This window comes from Bactrocera neohumeralis, chromosome 5, assembly GCF_024586455.1.
Source record: "Bactrocera neohumeralis isolate Rockhampton chromosome 5, APGP_CSIRO_Bneo_wtdbg2-racon-allhic-juicebox.fasta_v2, whole genome shotgun sequence".
Taxonomy (NCBI): Eukaryota; Metazoa; Arthropoda; class Insecta; order Diptera; family Tephritidae; genus Bactrocera; species Bactrocera neohumeralis.
Window position 1 is genome coordinate 27,360,640 of NC_065922.1, and position 19,800 is coordinate 27,380,439.

General features: G+C 35.2%; 1 protein-coding gene across 1 annotated transcript in view; it reads left to right on the forward strand.

Annotated features, from left to right (window-relative positions):
- Positions 1-19,800, forward strand: part of LOC126758843 (acetylcholine receptor subunit alpha-like) — a 350,795-nt gene that overhangs the window by 158,739 nt on the left and 172,256 nt on the right. The window lies entirely within an intron of this gene.

Genomic DNA, 19,800 nt, shown 5'->3' on the forward strand with positions numbered 1-19,800 from the left:
TGTTCATTTGCCGGAACTGCTGCTGTCGAACCACTATAGCATATAGCTGTCATACAAATTGATTGATTAAACTCAAGCCCACGTATTGAAAACTATTTTATTTGACAAGAAGATATCTTCTTCCCTAAATTTTAAATGTAAATAATCCGAAATGTAATGCTACACTCTCCGAACAAATTGTTCAAAGCGGATCACTGTAGCATATAGTTAATACAGTTGTCGTACAAACTGATCTATCAAATTCTAGTCGCTGTATGGAATTTTTAAATTTATTAGGTATCTTCAAAAAAATTGTAATGGATTACTTTCCAAGGTAACGGTACAATTACTGAACATAATATATTATTCAGATCAGGCCACTAGAGCAGCTGCCATACAAACTTTGATGGGTCGATCAAAATCAAGTAACTAGAAATGCATCTGTGAATGGTGTTGTACCTTCGGTGCCAGCGAAATTAACGATTTTTCTTATGTATTTATGTATATTCTAAAATACAAATAAATATTTTGGCTCAACGCGTATTCGTTATATGAAGAGATTATTTTTATTATAGACAGAAGTGTTTAGAAAATATTTTTTATAACTTTTAATTTTTTTATGAAAATTTTATTTTTATTGATATTTAGTTCTCTTTAAAACAACTGCGGGATAAAGCTTCATTTTAAAATTTTTTATTGAAATTTATGGCAAGAGTTCGGAACTAAATAAAAAAAAATCGCAACTAATGCAAAAATAATTCGGAAAAAGTGGTTTCTAAGCACATCGTAACTAACTGCAACTAAATTTCCATGCAAAATTAGTTCAAAACTAAATGATTTACAACTGTGATTAATATTCACGCATATGTGTAGTTGTATGTGTCTACATACATAGATGTATGGGATGTAAAAAATTAAAGTTAATACTCGAAGCTGCGCCGCAATGCCGAGCTGAGAGCGTAAATTAAGTGCAATGTAAATAAGACAACAATAAAAAATTCACCAACTTTTCTACTCCTGCTGAGTTACACTGTGGCAACCGCGCAGCGCACAGCGACATATGCATGCAACACAGGAAATACACACATATACATATGTTATAAATCCACCAACACGCACAGACACATGCGCTTGTGTTCGTGTGCGCGCAACTTTTCTCGGCTTTTCTCTCATCTCATTCATTTTCATAAGTGGCCAGACCGCACCTGGTGAGCGCCGATCTGACGGAGCGCGTCGAGTGGGTGCGCAAGGAGTGCGCGAAGTGGAATGCCGCTTGAATAGTTAGTTGCATGAGCCACCAATACTCGCTGTGAAGCAAAGTGGTGAAGTGGTGGTGTGGCGGGGTGTCTCGAGTGAATTAGAGGTCGGCGCAAAGTTAAATGGTTGCATGCGGTTTAAATTGCTACAAGCGCTTTAAAATGCTCTTAATATTTGCCGCGTTGACTGGGGAATTACAAGCAAGCCACTATCCTGTCATCTCTACAGCTGCGGTCACATTCACCATACCGGTCCCCCGCCCCCTACATTTGAATTTATGATGTTGGTGCTGCAGTGGATCCGAGTTTCCGTGTTTCATTTGCAAGGCAATTCCGAAGTTGATCCTGCGTCGATGTGGTTGATAGAATTAGAGAAAGCCAACGCTGAGCTACTCTGCGCGCTCCTCGCCGTCTTTGGTGTTTACTCTATTTTGTTTTGACTTGGGAGTGGCGCGTGGCGAGTGTACACCTGCTCTCGGCGGACACACACAGCGCTCAGGCAAGTTTTATGATGTGGATTTCCGTTACTCTGGCGTGTTAATGCGGCTTATTATTATTTTTTAGCTTTATTGGAAATTTATTCCGTTTTCTGCAAAGCGAGATTAACGCATGTGCACACAACAGCAATGAGCAATTTCTATGCAAATGATGTGCTGTAATTCCAATATGTAGTTGTGAAACAAGCCAATAAATCTAATTAAATATAAATTTTCTACATTAGGGTGAGGCAACTTTATGATTAGATACTTGCTCAGAAAATTTATCGAACAAACTTTATAGTAGCAATTATTGGCAAAATTTTCTCATTAGTTTTTCAAAATCGAAAAATGTGGTTTCAGAAAAAAAAATAGTTGTTCAAAATTTTTCGAAAATACCTCACAGTTTCTTAAAATTTGGCGGGTTTGGAGAATCCAAGTGTCACCTAAAGTACATCAAAATTTTCAGCTGTACTCATTGCTTACTTTGTCTGCAGCAGCCACCAAGCTTAGACGTGGTTTCATGAGCTTGGCAATTTTTATTACTTGTTAAACCTGTACAGACTTCATTGATTTCTTATTATTTTAGCCTAACTCCATTCTAACCGAGTTTTCGGTTTCTGACTGATATGTATATACGATATAAAATCAATCGAAGGGATGGAACTTCAACAAGAAAAAACGTTAACTGCTGCACCGAAGCTAATATACCCTTCACAGGTGCATTTCTTTTAGTAACTATGTGTACTGTTTGTATGGAAGATATATGCTATAGTAATCCGATCTGAACAATTTTCTTCGGAGATTACATTGTTGCCTTAGAAAATAATCTTTACCAAATTTCGTGAATATATCTTGTCAAATGTGAAAGTTTTCCATACAAGAACTTGATTCCGATCGTTCAGTATCGTAATCCGATCTGAACAATTTTTTCGGAGATTACATTGTTGCCTTAGAAAATAATCTATACCAAATTTTGTGAATATATCTTGTCAAATGTGAAAGTTGTCCATACAAGAACTTGATTCCGATCGTTCAGTTTGTATGGCAGCTATATGCTATAATGGTCCGATATCGGTCGTTCCGACAAATGAGCAGCTTCTTGAAGAGAAAATTATGTTTGCAAAATTTCAAAACGATATCTTAAAAACTGAAGGACTAGTTCGTATATATACAGACAGACAGACGGATGGCTAAATCGACTCAGCTCAATATACTGATCATTTATATATATAATTTATAGGGTCTCCGACGCTTCCTTCCGGGTGTTACAAACTTCGTGACAAACTTAATATACCCTGTTCAGGGCATAAAAATGGGATATACAAGGACCGAAGATGTGGAGTAATTTAACCAAATTCAAATTAATGTTTCAAAACTGCTTTGAATTCTTTTTTTTTTCTCTGTCTTCTCACAGTACTAATTTCTTTAAATTTCTACTAATTTCATTTATTTTTACATATTTGTATTGGTAAATATGAATATAAATAAATTTTAATTACACAATTAATTTCAAAATAGTAAAATATTATTTTATCACATATCTGAATTGCCCTGTGCTGAAACTTAAATGCAGCCATGTGCTTTTGTTTACATTCGTAGTGGGAAAGCAAAGTGCAATAAGAAGGCATTAAATGAAATTGGCTATTAATTATTAAAAATGTAATATTGCATTAATTTTACTAGTTTTTAGGTGTTAAGTGAATTTGAAATTAATTCCTATAATTAATAAGCAAGTGTTAGTGAATCGCGCGAGTGCAATAAAGTTTGTAGCAATTCCGTGCGTGCGGGCGCAACTTTTTTAATTTTAGTAATTCGTCAAACGGAACGAAGAAATGTTAAAAAGTGAATTGGAGTGTAACAAAAAGAGAAATTCAGAGAAATTGAATGTAAAAAATTTAGTTATATTAAGAAAAACTAGTTTTTAGTTGTTACAATTTGTCGAAATTTAACTGCAAAAGAATGCAAGGAAATGATCATGTTCGTGTGTGTTGAAGGTGAGAAGGTGAGACATAGAAATTTATTCATTGTAATTGCTTTTATGGATGTATAGTGCCATTAAGATAGTTTGGTTGTTTCATTTTTTAGATTAAGCGATTCTAATTAAGAATTTTTGTAAAATGTGACTTTGAAATAACACAGTAACGAATTTATATAATATTTTTCTTTCGAAGTTTGATTTCGAGCGTATTTTTTATTCACTTGTAGGCAGGGTGCTTCAAGTATTAAACAAGTACCTACATACATACGTAGAATTACAACTACTTCTTCATAAAAACATATATTAGAACAACTAGATTTTCTTAGAAAAGGAACTTTTTTCCCTTGTAAAATAAATTTATAAATATTTTAAGTATATTAATTTGAAATTTACCCCAAAACAGCTATCTACTTGGAGGGCTTAAATACATATAGCTAGTTCCTTTGAAAATAGTTTATATATACAGAAATTCGTGTTATATTCTTCTGAATATGAAATATCTGTATGTAATTAACTAACACAGAACTTTGTTAAAATAGAGTTGAACAGAAAATAATATGCGACACTGAAAAATACCCAATGGCTGCGTTGTGTGAGGAATGAGGTTACGCTATAATTTTGTATGAGCGGGTTTGGAAAATTTTTTCTTCCATTTTGCGTGATTTCCATATAAAATGTAAAACACGTATTACTCACTTATATGGGTTTACATTTATTTCCTGCAAATTTTAAATAACTTTATTTTTTTCATTTCTAACATGTTAATGTGAGTTTTTCAATCGTATGTCTATAAAAAAAAATAAAGGCAAGAAAGATTAATTTCACGACAGATTTCTTTTTAATTTAAAAATTCAAAATGTCTTAAAAATATGTAAAACATATTTGTATTAAACAAATTTATTGATACCACAATTTTTTATAGAATTCCAAAACTAAGCCAAAAATATGGACACCAACAATTTTTTTGATATCCGTCCGGTAAGGGTTCCTAGTTTTCCTTGTATAGTGCGATCATCATAAATTATAAACTAAACAAAACATACAAGAATGCAAAGTCGATAAGAATCTCGCTTGGACAGCAGAGAATGTCAATCCTATGCCCTACTTCTAAATTTCGACCCACAAACATCGCCTTGAACCAGTCCCAAATTCGTTGAGATGACTTACGAGGTGTGTTCAAAAAGTATCGCGGAAGTTTTGCTGACAGTTTTCTTCGATTGCAGGGGCGTGGTGCATCATGAGTTCTTGCCACAAGGAAGAACGGTCAATAAGGAATATTACCTGCAAGTTATGCGCAATTTGCGCGAAGCAATCCGGCCAGAAACGCCCGGATTTGTGGAAGAACAAAAATTGGCTTTTGCACCACGATAACGCCCCTGCTCACACATCGTTGCTTGTGCGCGACTTTTTGGCCAAAAACAACACAGTAATGATGCCGCAGCCACCGCATTCCCCAGATCTGGCCCCCTGTGACTTTTTCTTGTTCCCTAAACTGAAGAGGCCCATGAAAGGACGACGTTACGCTTCTCTTGACGAGATAAAGACAGCATCGAAGGAGGAGCTGAAGAAGATGAAAAAAAAATGATTTTTTGAAGTGCTTCGAAGATTGGAAAAACCGTTGGCACAAGTGTATAATATCTCATGGGGATTACTTTGAAGGGGACAAAATAGATATTCATGAATAAATAAATAATTTTTGAAAAAACACAAAATTCGCGATACTTTTTGAACACACCTTGTATACCAATTCTGGCCAATTCGGCTAGTTTGTCAACAGTGTAGCTACTGAGACGATTCAACCTTAGTCTAGCGAAAGCTGGGCAGGGTAAAAGGAAATATCTTGATATCTTCTCCTTGCTCAACTCCATACAACTTTGAAAGTTTGCTTCAAGCATAATTCTTAACTTCAACGCAGTAATATAATTAGGTTAGTATCTATTTAGAACTCCTACAATAGCGGGAAGATGAGCCTTGCTAAAAGCAATTCAATAGACCTCTAACGTTCCACTCTGATCCAAGAGGTTTTCGCAACAGCACAAGTACTCTTGAAACGCTTGTTACCCTACTGGTCCCCAGCCGGCTGGAATATCGGCATGTGTTCATCAATCAGTACCAACAGTACAGTTCCAAACAGTTTCTTAATATTACATCAAGTCTTCCTAGGCTTTTTAAAAATGTTTAAATGTCAAGTGGGTTGTTTTGATGAATGCAAACTTCTACTATTAGTATTTTGATGTGGCTTTGTACCTATACAAACAAATTAAATCCAAATCCTTTATTGTAAACTCTATAATTCAACAACACCCAACTTAATATCTCGCTTAAAACTAAGTTTTTAACTATGTGTGAGAGAGAGAAACTACCAGCGACTGTTTTCCCGAGAATTATCATTAAATAACTTATTTTTTCCTATTCAATTGTCCTAAATTACAGCACTCATTCAGTGCCGTCCCTCCCGAGCACTTAGTCGTCAAAAGCATAACTTTTTCACTGTCATCCTCCGGCGCACTAAATAAGTATAAACTAGATGTATGGTGTGCCACGCTTTCTCAAGTCACTTCCATTTCAATGCACTGCCATAACGAAGTTGCTGTCACTGCGCTACTGCCACTGCCACCGCCACTGCAAGTGCAACAGCGACAACGCCAACAACAATAACAGTGAAATTGCTGGCAACGCCGATAGACATTTGTCTTTGTGCGCCCACAAGAAAGACGGAAAAGGAAAAACTAAAAATAAAAATAAAAAATAAATAATAAAATGTGGAAGAAAGCAAGATATGAGGAAATATAGTAAATTTGAGAGGCAGTGAAATGAAAGATGGCGCACCGACTCGCCGCCAAAAACCGGACGAGTAGCGAGTGTAAGAAATGTGGCAGCGAAAGTTGTTGCAGCGGCGAGCGGGTCACGGGACGGTTGCGGGTGTGCATAGGCGTCTAAAAATTGCTGGCAATAAAAGTGCAATGCTTGCAAAAATATGATGGCGCACCAAAGTGGTTAGGAAAATAAAGAAAACTTTGATATATGTGCTTAAATATATAAAGTGGGAAAGTGCACGAAAATAAAATTTAGGTTAGAAGAGTGAAACAGTTGCTGATAACTGGCGCAAACAAAAAATTTGGAGAAAAAATTAAGCAACAGCATTTGATAGCGCAAATGACAGTAAAAATGTGCAAGTAAAAAGTGATGAAACACAAAAAATGTATAAAAATACTTTACATGCAATGCAGTAAATGAAGTGCAAGCACAAAAATCACCATCTAGGTTCTTTGTTCCGCACATTGTTCAAAGATTATTTGTGTTTTCGCTCACCTTGCAGGCAGCGAGGTACAAGTGACAAATGTCTAAATTCAATTTGGAGGTGGTGCAATTTCGAGAAGCTCAGTCATAACTGGAGATGAGCGTCATTGGAGAGAGTCTGCCGTTGGCACTCTTTTCATAGAGGCAACATTACAAAAAAAAATTACTTTGAAAAGGGGTTCAAGGCCTCACTGGACATCAAGTGATTGGGAGGACTTCATCCATAAGGAGTCTCTTCATACAAGTAGGAGCATAATGGCTTGGAAACGTCATATGGAATTGGAGTTGGTATATTGGGACCACGTATTAAACTGTCAGTGCCTATGGTGTGGTATGGTTTCAAGCATTTTTTAAGACGATGTGTTTGCCATTAGCAGATGTGCATAAATTATTCTCGAAAAAATCTATCATGGGAACGAGTTGTCAGCAAAAGCGAATGGGAAGACTCCATTGTAGGATAGTCAAGCGGCACTAGAGGCAATCGTGTACATTGAAATGAAATCAACATTGGTACTGTAGTGCATAAAGATGCTTAACAAGGTTGCCACTGAACGCAATACCTTACCAGCATCGACCTAAATCATATCCTGACGAAAGAAGCTGCTGCAATCAGTCCGATAAGACCAGAACCGTTCTTCGCTGTGGGCCTCTACAATTTACGAGAGGAATTTCTGAAAAGGGGAAGGAACAGTAGAAAACGCCACAGGCAATTAGTGTCTGGACTTCCATAGGCTATATCTGGGAGAGTTCGATAAAAACGGTTGAAGAAACTAATCGCTCTTCTCAGAAACAAATGAAGGCAGCTTGTCCCATTTTATATAGTTCACTGCAGGCTATGGTGTCATCTGCACATATTTAAGGCGCTTTTGCACGGATTTGTTAACTTCTTTGATTTTGGATAAAACGAAGTGTTGCAATAACTGGAGAGGGCATAATAGTTCTTAGGTTGCATTGCATTCCTCAAATTCCAATATATTAGAATGTAGTTAATTAATGGTTAACTAAAGATATATTTTGGGCCGGCCGAGATATCAGACCGTTAGATTTTTTCCTGGGGGGATAAAAGTCTAAAGTCTATGCGGACGATCTCATTTCAATTCAAGCATTGGAACAAAACTTCACGCGTATCATTCGCCAGTTACCAGTCGAAATGCTCGAACGAGTCATCGAATATGGCACTCAACGGATGGATAATATAAGACTTAGCCGCAGCCAACATTTGAAAGACATAACCTTCAAAAAATAAACGCCAAAGAATGTTATTTTGAATGATAATAAACATTCACCATTAAACTTTAAGTCTCTGTACTTTTTCTTCCAAAAGAGTAGGAACCCTCGAAATGGATCATCCTTTATTTATATGTAATATAGCCGTAAACCAGTGACAATATTAAGTAATATAACAAAAATTAGTTTATTTTACACCTATCATAGGCAGTTAAGCTGCTCGGAATTTTATAGCACCCAAACGGAAACGGTGGAGACCCCACAAAATATGTATATAATTGATCAGTTTATTTAGTCATGTCTTCTGTATGTCTATATATAATATAATATATGCGCACTTGTTCCTCAATTTTGAGATACCGAAATGAAATTATACACACGTTCCTTTCTCCCGAAAAAGCAGCTCATTTGGAACCACCGATATCGAACTACTATAGCATATAGCTGTCATACAAACTTATCGAACAAAAGGGAGATCCTGTGAGGAAAACTTAAACTAAAAACTGTAATAAGTTGCGGTGCAGATAAAGTTAACGTCTTGATTTTTAACATTATATAATATGTATAGCTGGATCTCACATCTTATCTCCTCAATTGCTGTGACTGGCTGCACATTGCTCTCATACAAATTTTTTCTTCACCTGACATCAATGAATCTCTATTATATACTAATCTAAATGTATATGCAATGTGAAGAAAATTATTGGCTTTACATTGAATAACTTCAAATCAGCGTTTTGAAATCTTGAAAAAAAGTCTCCTTCAGAGAGGACAAAATGGAGTTGAGAAGATTTTAGTCTTTGTGGTTTTAAAATTAACCTCCAACAAAAAAAAACGTTAACTTCGGCTGCACCGAAGCTGATATACCCTTCACAGGTGCACTTCTTTTCGTAACTATGTGCTCAGTTCATATGGCAGCTATATGCTATAGTAAGCTAATCTGATAAATTTCTTCGGAGATGACATTGTTGCCTTAGAAAATAATCTATACCAAATTTCGTGAATATATCTTGTCAAATGCAAAAGTTTTCCATACAAGAACTTTTTTCCGATCGTTCAGTTTGTATGGCAGCTATATGCTATATAAGCCGATCTGAACAATTTCTTCGTATATTACATTATTATCTTAGAAAAAAACCTGTGCGAACTTTTGTGAAGATAGGGTCTCCGACGCTTCCTTCTGGGTGTTACAAACTTCGTGACAAACTTAATATATCCTGTTCAGGGTATAAAAAGCATAGATGCGTCTTCAAAAATTGATATTATTTACATTATCATGTTTTACCAATATTTTTTGCGTCTATATGAAAAGAAATTTTTGGCTTATCTCGAATTTTAAAAAGTAGGTGCGAGATTAGAGTTTCTAAATTGTGTAGCATTAAACATAATTCTTTCCTTATTTGGGGACAAAATCGAATTATGACACACACATAAGAAGACAGGGGCCGCATAAAAGCAGGAGTAACGACCTTATTTTCCCACTGATACGATTCAATCAAGACTCTTTTGTATATTCTAAAGGAAATGCAAATATTGCAAACATCAGCTGTATTCATTAACTTGAGAAGTAACAACAAACTAAATTTTATGAGATTGCCCAAAAATAATTCCTCATAGATAAACTTTATTTGACATATCGTCGTTGTATACAGCGTACAATTACTCCTTCGTAAACTGACATTTTGTCCCAGTTCTTTAGTGCTTAGCTTGCAGCATTTTCACGCCAAATTGTCACAAATGTTCTTACTTTCACTGGTTTGAGGTTGTTGTAAATGTTGTTGCTGTTAAAGCCAGCCGCCAAGTCATTGCCGTTTACTTTGTGCTTTGAATGGATCAACGATTGCCAGTCTGGCGATTGCATTCACATTTATCTAGATTTGCGCGGCTTATGCATTGGGGGAGTTCTTTGTACAGTGTAGTGTTGCCACTTTGATGGAAAATGTATTTATTTTTTTCACAATTTCTAGATTTTTTATGAATAGCTTTCAAGACAATTAAGCATAAACTTCTTAATATTCCTTTTATTTTTAATTAGCGATAACCATTACTCTAACTTGTATCTTAATTTTGCCCTTACCAAATTCACCATATCAGCTAGAGCCATCAAATCATTGCCTACATTTTGGCGCCAAGCTAAAAAATTAAATCGCCTTGACCCGTACTAAAAAAGATATTATTATTATTAACAAAAATGATATTTTTTTGTAATTGTTGTAATCTCAAAAATATTGCACCCTCCTTTGCTAAGCGCCTATTTAGGTTTACTGCATTCATTGCTAATATTTCTTTTGTGCTCTTAATATTCTGTCATTTTATTTGCTTTTTACCGTCCATACAAATTGTCCACCTAGACGACAAGACATAACGGTGTCGTCTTTATGCTGCGCCAAAGTAGGTCAACGATAAAAATCTTCAAGTGCATTTGGCTATGTTGGCGTAAACTTTTGTGCTATTTTTTGTTGCTGTAATTCGAAGTATCTTTCTTCTTTTAACATTCACCGTTGTTTGCTTGAACTGCTGAAAAATTATATAATTTGTCGGTATTAGTGCCAGCACAGGGTTGCAGTTGTACTTATTTAAGTATATGAATGGGAGACGCGGAGCTTGATGGATTCAGGGACAATTCGTATTGAAATCAGTCTGACACATCATTCAGCTTATTAGTGGGGGCTTGCTATAACTTCAAAACGTGTAGTAATGCATTGGAAATTTGGGTGAAGATATTCTGGCAGCTAGTGGGCTCTCATTGAGAGAAAAAACAATTTGGTTGATGGGAAAGAGTAAGAAAATGTTTTAGAACCAGGCTGAGCTCAAAACTCATAACCGTCTGATTTGGTGATAAAATTATCACAGCACTGACATTTTTATTAAACTAACCAAAATGTTGTGCGAAAAGAAGAGCCGGAGCTATATTGCAAAAGCTGAGCAAGACTTTCCGTTTTTTTGGATCCGGAATCGTCAATTTTCACAAAAATTAAATATTTCTTCGAAGACAAGTGGTAATCAGTCGGTGCTAATTCTCGACTATACGGTGTATGCATAAGAACCAAACAAGAGAAATGAATATATAGACCAGATCAATGTCAACATTTATTCGAGATGATCTCCGTAGAAAAGCCTAACATCGCTCAACTGGTCATGCGGCTTCTTCGGTGGCACTCGTCCATGAAAATATTATTTTTACAGATGACACAAGTTTCACCGATTTTCAAGGAAAACGATAGAATCTACGCAAAGACTTCTAAACACGCAAAAACTGTCATTCCAAGGGTTCAACGAAGCATTGCACATTTTCACTTCTGTGGAAAAACAGTGTTAAAACTGGGGCGAAAGTGTACCAGGAGGATGTTTAAGAAGGCGTGGTAAAGCAGTTCAGCAATGGATTCGATTCATAGCATGTGATTTTCGAGTAAGATTCTGCTCCACCACACAAAGCAAAAACCACCCCACAGTAGCATAAAACCAATATTCCTGGTTGACCGTCTGCATGTGCAGATTTGAAACCATTGTAATGCAGATTGTGCCCAGAACTGCGTGCTGCTGATCAATGGCCGAATCGATTGAGCGTTTTCATGTAATCAAATAATCACTCTTATTAAATGTCGGAGCATTAAAATCACAAAATTTTTAGGTACATTGGAAGAATTTTCGCTTTCCATGCTTGGGTAAGGGGAGTTTTTTCGGGATTCACGGCTTCTGATAGCCTCTAAACGTATTTTTCTAGAACGTGCTAAAAATGTTGGATTGTACTTATAACTGGTGAATGTGGTGGTGAATTTACTTGTCTGGAGGCATTATACATATAGAAGTCAGTATCGAGCAGCATGCGCCGTGTGGTCTACATCGTTATCTTCTTGGAAAATCCAATGCTTTTCAAGGCCCAAATTAACCAAGTCGCATTCAAATAGAATTTCATTATGTTTTTATAAACATAGCAGTTCATAGCACCCTTTAAAGAAACCAAACGTCCACCTCAGATAAAGCCATGGTATCCCAAAGCATACCGTAATCGTCTCCATGTTTGTAGGTACAATATTCTTCATACCAAGCGCATTATTTGGTTTTGTCCAAACTCAAGTCCATCATTTCCAAAAATAGTATTCTTCTTACTTGCGTCATCGAAAAACACGAGTTTCAAAAAATTCATACCACCTCCATTTAAAACGTTTAATATACTTATTTTCCAAGCCATTCCAGATGTAATAAACAAGTTCGTTCAGGATAAATCGTTTAAGCACCCCTGAATGAAACCAAAACCTACTCGACCGATATCGACCAAATTTGGTTTATAATGTTACCTTAACATTTCTATGCATCAATTCGGATTAAAACCACGCCTACTTCTGCTATATTTATAGATTTTTAGTTCCATCTGAATCTTTCAACTTCCAGTATACCAATAAAGAACCATGCTATGTATTCAAATAAAATTTTTCACAAACAGAGCGTTTAAGGTGTTTCAACATGCTCCGAAAAATTTTTGAAATCGGACTATATCTTTACAAGAACCCAGCCTCCTAATACGTGAACATCATTGCGTATGGCTGAAATATCGGTCAAACCCTGAGATGCATTATTGAAAATCCGGGGAAAATGTTTCTTTGATTATAATATAATGTTGTGACGAAAATGGGTTGAGTCGGATCAATTCTTTCCTTCGCCTCCATATATCTAATATAAAAGTTTTCAAACTTCCAGTTGACTTTATATCACATATATCGGTTAATGTGCTAATTTAAAATAAAGTTTTGCCAACCCTTATGTATATCGCCGGTTTTCATCCTTGCAAGTCGAAAGAGTAGAGGGGTCTTCCTTACTTGTTTAATTTTATATTTTAATATTGAAAATTTAATTTTTTTATTTGAATGAAGTAGGCAATCGTGAGAAAATTTAATTCTGGAACATTTTTTTTAATTCTGAGTCATGTTTTTGGGATTCAACATTTTTTTCTATTTTTCAATCCATTTATTGAGATTAAAGTTATTTAACTCAAATGTTTATTCATTTTTGTTTACCCTTAGCCGGATATATTAAGGTTGCCATGATTTTTACAACACTCAGAAAGAAACGTCGGAGAGCCTATAAAATATACATCTAAATGATCAGCTTGATTGATTCGGTTATTAATTTTCGAAAATTATTATGTTTTTTTTTCTGAAGTATAAGCAAATAGAAAAAGAAATAAATTTTCCTATAACTCGGTTTATTGAAGCAAATTAAATTGACAGAATTCCACTACTGAGCGCAAGACATGTATGTTTGCGTTTGCACACTTATGTATATGCAAATATACATTTGTATATTATAAACAAACACACTGACACATGCAATCACATAAAATTGTGAATAAAACTCATTTTTCACGCCCGCAAATGAGCTTTAAGCGCGCGCATTGTGAATTTTAATTATTCGCTCTTTCCAAGCTGCAGCCGACAGATGCCAGTGATATATACACACACACACTTGCATATAGAATGTAAATGTCATTAAGTGCATATTCATTACGCACAAACTCAACTGTGCCTGCAAATCCGTTCACTTTGTTATCTGCGCAATTTAAATGAATCGTAATTTTAATGTGTGTAACATTTTCGAGGCATCATTCATCTGCTGTCGGCTTTTGCGCTTCCATTCACAAATGAGCCGCAATAAATACTACATGCATTCAAGCACAATGTATTTTTATAAATATACATACATACTATATATGCCAATATCGCTGTGCTTGTATTTATGCATGTGTGCTCATCTGTTTACAAATAAATCACTTAACATCGGTGCATATGCATGTATGCATGTATGTATGTATATGTGTATGAAATTGTTGATTTATAGCTGTGTTTGTGTGTGTTTATGTGGAGAATCTCAGCCAGATTCTGACAAAAGATTACACCGGAAACTGCAAATTGCAATTGGAATGCACTTTTGCATGCAGCGATAAGCCATTCAAGGCCACGTACTCCTACCGAGTGGCATTAATGCGCCGGCCATTTGCAGTTCGGTGAAAATTTTAATTTATGTTCTCATATTTAACAACCACGGACGAAGTGGCAGCGCTGCAGTTGATAAAATAACGTTCGTTGCATTGAGTTTCATTAAAGGCTGTAGCTTTGGATCACGCCTTAAGAATAGGGAGTTTAATTGGTTTTTGAAAACTTGGTGAAGTCAACCTCCGTGAAGCTTTGAATCATGCTTTAAGTATAAAGAGTTTCACTGGTGTCTAGAAAACTTGGTGTAAAGATACACTGAGTGACAAATTTGGCAGTGTCTTCCCAAACTGTTCATCTGTGTGTCTCTCAACAAGCACTTGGGATATATTAGGGTGTTCGTTGAAATAAAAAAACTCCAACGTTATTAAGGTCTTTATTTGCATTTTAAACCGTGTCTAAATCATTTTACTTTTCCCACATATTTAGCATGGTATTTCTTGATCTTTTGGTATACGTTATTATATCCATAGAAAACGAATCTGAAACTTTGAAAATAATAATATTCAAGTTCAAAATTTTCCTATCTATAAAAAGGTCTGATTAGTTTATACCATAAAAATAATCCATTAAAAGTTATACCCAGTTTAATTGTGTATCAAAAGTACTGTTTTCATATGGTACACCATGTCGTATGAGCAACACGGAATGCATAATGCACTTGTATGAATGCTCATGTCACTTGATGTATGACTTAAACTACGTATAAATTTTAAAGGAATGTTGTTATGGAAAAAATTATTGAAACCTTTTCTGTAGAGCGGGAAATTTTTAATTAGAATATCACTCTATTTAACTTTCGGATTTGCTTGCTTAATGCAAAATATTTAATAATCTATGCTGAAGGTCAACGGCAACGAAGTGATGCTGTGACGTCTACTTCAGTGAACATTTTGTTGACCAACCAGAGTTCTTCCAAAAAAATATAGAAATTATTTTAAATATTGCTTATCCCGACTGAAGTGAAAAACTTTCGGCAGAACTTTTTGACTTGGCGATCATGGCTTTTGAACATAATCAGCTTCAAAATGTAACTGGGTATCCCGCGACCGAAATATTCGGAATTCAAAGGCGGAAGGCGAAAATATAAATACAGAAAAGTTTACGGGCAGTTCTTCTATTTTGTATTCTCCTCTTTATATAATTTTGTAGAAATCCTTGAAAACCCAGCTTCACTATTCAATTACGGTACTTTATTGTAGCTGTTGTAAATCTTAGACATAGCTATGCAATAAATATAATTTTATGGCTTCAAAGAGCTTCAAGTGTATCCAAACCTTCCTAAAGTAGAAAAAATGGCATAAATATGAGTAAAAATAACATTTCGAGCAACGGAAAGTTTACCTATTTATTTCCAAAAAGTACGATGACCGACTTAAATGAGATTTAGACCGTTTGCTGATCATATTTTCCATATATATATATCCATATTATTCGCGAATAAAACAGTACAACAGTACGTTAGGCACAAACCAAAAAAATTGTTGGACGAAAGTTTACCGCATATTACAGAACCGCAGACTTTCTAACAACGCATAAATGCAATTCATCGAACTTTTTCTCCAAAAAAAAAATATTTATTGTACAAGATTTTGAAAACCTTGTATAGATATATGTTTCTAACTCACCAATAAGGATAATTATTTAATATAAAATTTGTATTTAATTCTTATCGGTCATAGCCTTAGCATTAATTTAATCGAGCATATCCATGCGTACAGCAATAAAAGAAACCGCAACAAAAAACATTATTTACTAAGTGGTATTAAATAAAAAATATAAATCAATTGAACTCGCCACACTTCAGTGCATGTTTTGTAAGCGTTTATACGCATGCAAAACGTTTAAAGTGTGATGTAATAAAAAGTGAATGACCAACATTATATTTATACTGTATTTGAACAAGTTCCAGTAGCATTTCAGTTTTATGTACGTGTCAAAATGCAACTAAAAATTTACTATATTAGTAGAAAAACAAGAAAAACATTAACTTCGGCTGCACCGAAGCTTTAACGCCGTTCAGAGATGCATTTTGTATAGCAAAAAGGGTAGAAAAAGATTTTTTTCTTATTTTCTTCAGCCAGTTTGTGTGGCTTCTTTATGCTATAGTGAACCGATCTGAATAATATATTGGGAGATTGTAATTTGAGGCAAATTTCATGCATATCTTGACAAGTAAAATAGTTTTTCATACAAGGACTTGAGTTTGCTCGGTTAGTTTGTATGGTAGCTATACGATGTATAAAGATAGTCGCAATCGGGTTTTCGAAAAAATAAATATATTATTGGTGATTTTACATCGATATCTCAATAACTGAGGTACAGACATATATACGGACATGGCTAAATTGACTCAGCGGGTCACGTTAATACTGTATAGAACTATTTTATAAATAAAGTCTCTAGGGTTTTCTCTGGGTGTTACAAACTTCGTAGCAAACTTAAGAGTTAAAAATTGAAAATCTCACTTTTGGGATCATATCAACTTGTCTAAGAAACCCATTTGAGCTTATTTACTATTTTACTTCTATGTATACAATTTAAGCTGTTCCTTATATTTAAAAAGAAAATAACTGTCGATGTCAGTCTAAAATTAGTTAGCAGAGCGGCAGAGCTTTATATCTTCGATTTCACGTTGAAAAATGGGAGCATTTAGCACTTAAGAGATTGCTACAGATACTGACGAAGAGAAGCTGAGAGTTGCGAATCGTTTGCCTGTAGCTTTAGCCACTGCCCAGGGACCGTCACCGCTCTGCTTCTCAGTTCTACCCATGAAGGTTTAGTTATAAATTAAGCGATTTATAAATTTGTTTGAGATCCAGATTATTCACTTGTAAAGAACTAAGCATAGGTTTCGTATGAATATATTTATTTTTTACAGCTAGTTTAACAGTTTTACTTTTACACCTCTAAAAACACCCATTAGTATTTTAGGCATTAATAATCGAAACCATGATCCCTCTGCTGAACACTTTAAACTTCTACCATCTCACTCAAAATTTATATGTAATATTTTATACTGTAGTGCAACTATTGTGAAGCCGAGACTGTAAAAATCGTTCATTTAATTTTTCATCCAACACTTTTCCATACCCTACCGACCATCAGATGGCCATGCGAGCGCCATCAGTTATCGCACCAGCGATGATTAATTGCAGCGCAAATTAAAATTGTAAATTGTTGTGCGTGTCGGGCGTTTCATCGTGTCTCTAACCCCTAGCCTCTCCACTCGTCCTTTTACGACCACAAATGATATGGTCCTTACCTCCAGAAGATGGGTAATTGTTATCCTTCAGCAGGCAGCAGCAGAAGCAGTGACAGGAAGTGCGTGGCACGCAAGTTAATTGCTGTAACTGTGTGCGTTTATATATGTGCCATGCGCCCGCGTGTCGCGCGTTACTGTGGTGTTATCACGCGATTATGTCTTCTCTATGTTTGTGACGTTTGAGTGGTATTGCAATCGGATTACGCTTGCGCCACGCTTTCACCATTATTTCACGAAATTTCACCGAGCTCATAATTTGAAACACGTTCGTGATTTGCAAAATATGTATAAGCATATATACAGGCGATTGGAACGATGTTTTCAATATCAATATTTTTAATCAAAATATGAATCAATGTTATACTCTTAATTTGAAGACTCGGAATAAAACCAATCCAATTAGATTATGCATATTATATTTTCGTTTCTGGAAAAAAGTTTTAAACCACTTTTTAACAGAGTCACCAAAAATGAAATCGTACATATCTTCTTATTGAATATATTATTCTTCAGAAAATCTCTCCACATACAACACGAAAAGTTTTTCAATTTAGGTTCACAAATCGCCATTGACGGCTACGTTCTCACTGGCATCATTTTTGAATAAATATGGATTGATGATTCTAACGGCCACCAACCACATAAAACCATTGTTTTTTCTGAATGAAATAGCAGCTCTTGAATACCTTCAGATTGCTTTTCGTCCTAAATGCGGAAATTTTGCTTGTTTACGTACCGATTAAGCTAGGAATGGGCATCATCGTTAAACACAATTTGCTGAAACTTTTCTGGAACTCAAGGTATTCCTTCTCAAGTAGAAAAATTGTCAAAATTTAACCAAAACTTTTCACGCCCTGTTTGTCGAATATGTGGAGCTCAGTGCCTATGGTTGTTGTTTTACCTACAATATAGGTCAATCTGTGAGATGCAGTAAGTAGTATTGAAAGAATATTCAAATGAAAATAATTTGCCCTTGCGCTTAAAATTGATAAATTGTGTCAATATTTCCTGAGCTATTATAAACCATTTAATACTTCCTGTGGGCTTTTTAATATAAAGGGGTCAATATTTAAAAGTCTTTTCGCAGGAGTTAATTGATCAACTAACAGTGCTTTGCTCGATTAAAGCGCTAATTTAGATCGGTTTGCCATTCAAACTAAAAATTTTATTTTACTACGTTAATGCTTAATCGAGTGAAAAATGAGTTGAGGCTGGAATGCAACTGGTGGGGGTTGTTGTCCAGCCTATAAATTAGGTTGTGTCCTTTGATAATATCGCAATCGGCAGATGATTTTAATCATTCGAAAAAAATGAAGAACACAAGCCATAGAGGTGCCATTGGCAAAAGGTGGGGTCTCTCGCCGAAATTGGTCCTCTGGCTCTACGACATAATATTAAACTAAGGCAGAAATAAATATTATCTGAGGGTGATTACTTTGAAGCTTTAAAGGGGACAAAATTATTATAAAGGTGCTTTCCAAAGTAAATAGAACTTAAAAAAACCAAAACAAATGTTTTTTTTTCGGCAAGATAATCTTATTTTATTCAAGATAGTATTTTGCACAGTCCAAAAGCTTTTTGCTCGGTCCAAAAGCATTTCGAACAAGTATTTTAGCTCGTTTTCAATGGACGGTATGGCCGCCAGTAATACTTTCCTTTCATAGGAAAATGCATTTTTCCGAAAAGGAAGAAGTCGCACGGTGCCATATTAGGTGAATACGGGGAGTGGTTAATGGTTAAAATCTGATTTTTGGCCAAATAATCGTCCTTTAATGATGTCCTTCGAATGTCGGATTTTGATTGCAATTTGATTGGTCGTCAGTCCTTTGTCACGACCATTTTGTAAACCGTTGAACACACTTTCGTAGCCCAAATGTCTGGTTAAAATGCGATAAATCGCCATAAACTTTTTTCATCAATTGAAACGTTTCGGTAAAAGTTTTTCCAATTTTAAAACAAAATTTAATGTTGGCTCTTTGTTCGCAGCTCATTTTCGCACCGATAACACAAACATACTGACACTTAAAATGCAATAACTTCACTACCAATTAATGAAATGTCATGCATTCTCACTGAACAATCAATAAATATAGCAAATTCCAACTTAAAGATGTCACCACCAGGGGGCGCTAGATTCAAAAAGTCCTGTTTACTTTGGAACGCACCTTGTTTTCATGAATAAATAAAAAATTTCTTAAGAAATATAAAATTCGCGATGTATTCTGAACAAATCAGATATTTCTCATATAAGTCAACTGGCTTGAACCCATTATTAAAAATTGAGATATAAAATGAAATGTAGTAATGAAACTACTTAAGTGAATATATG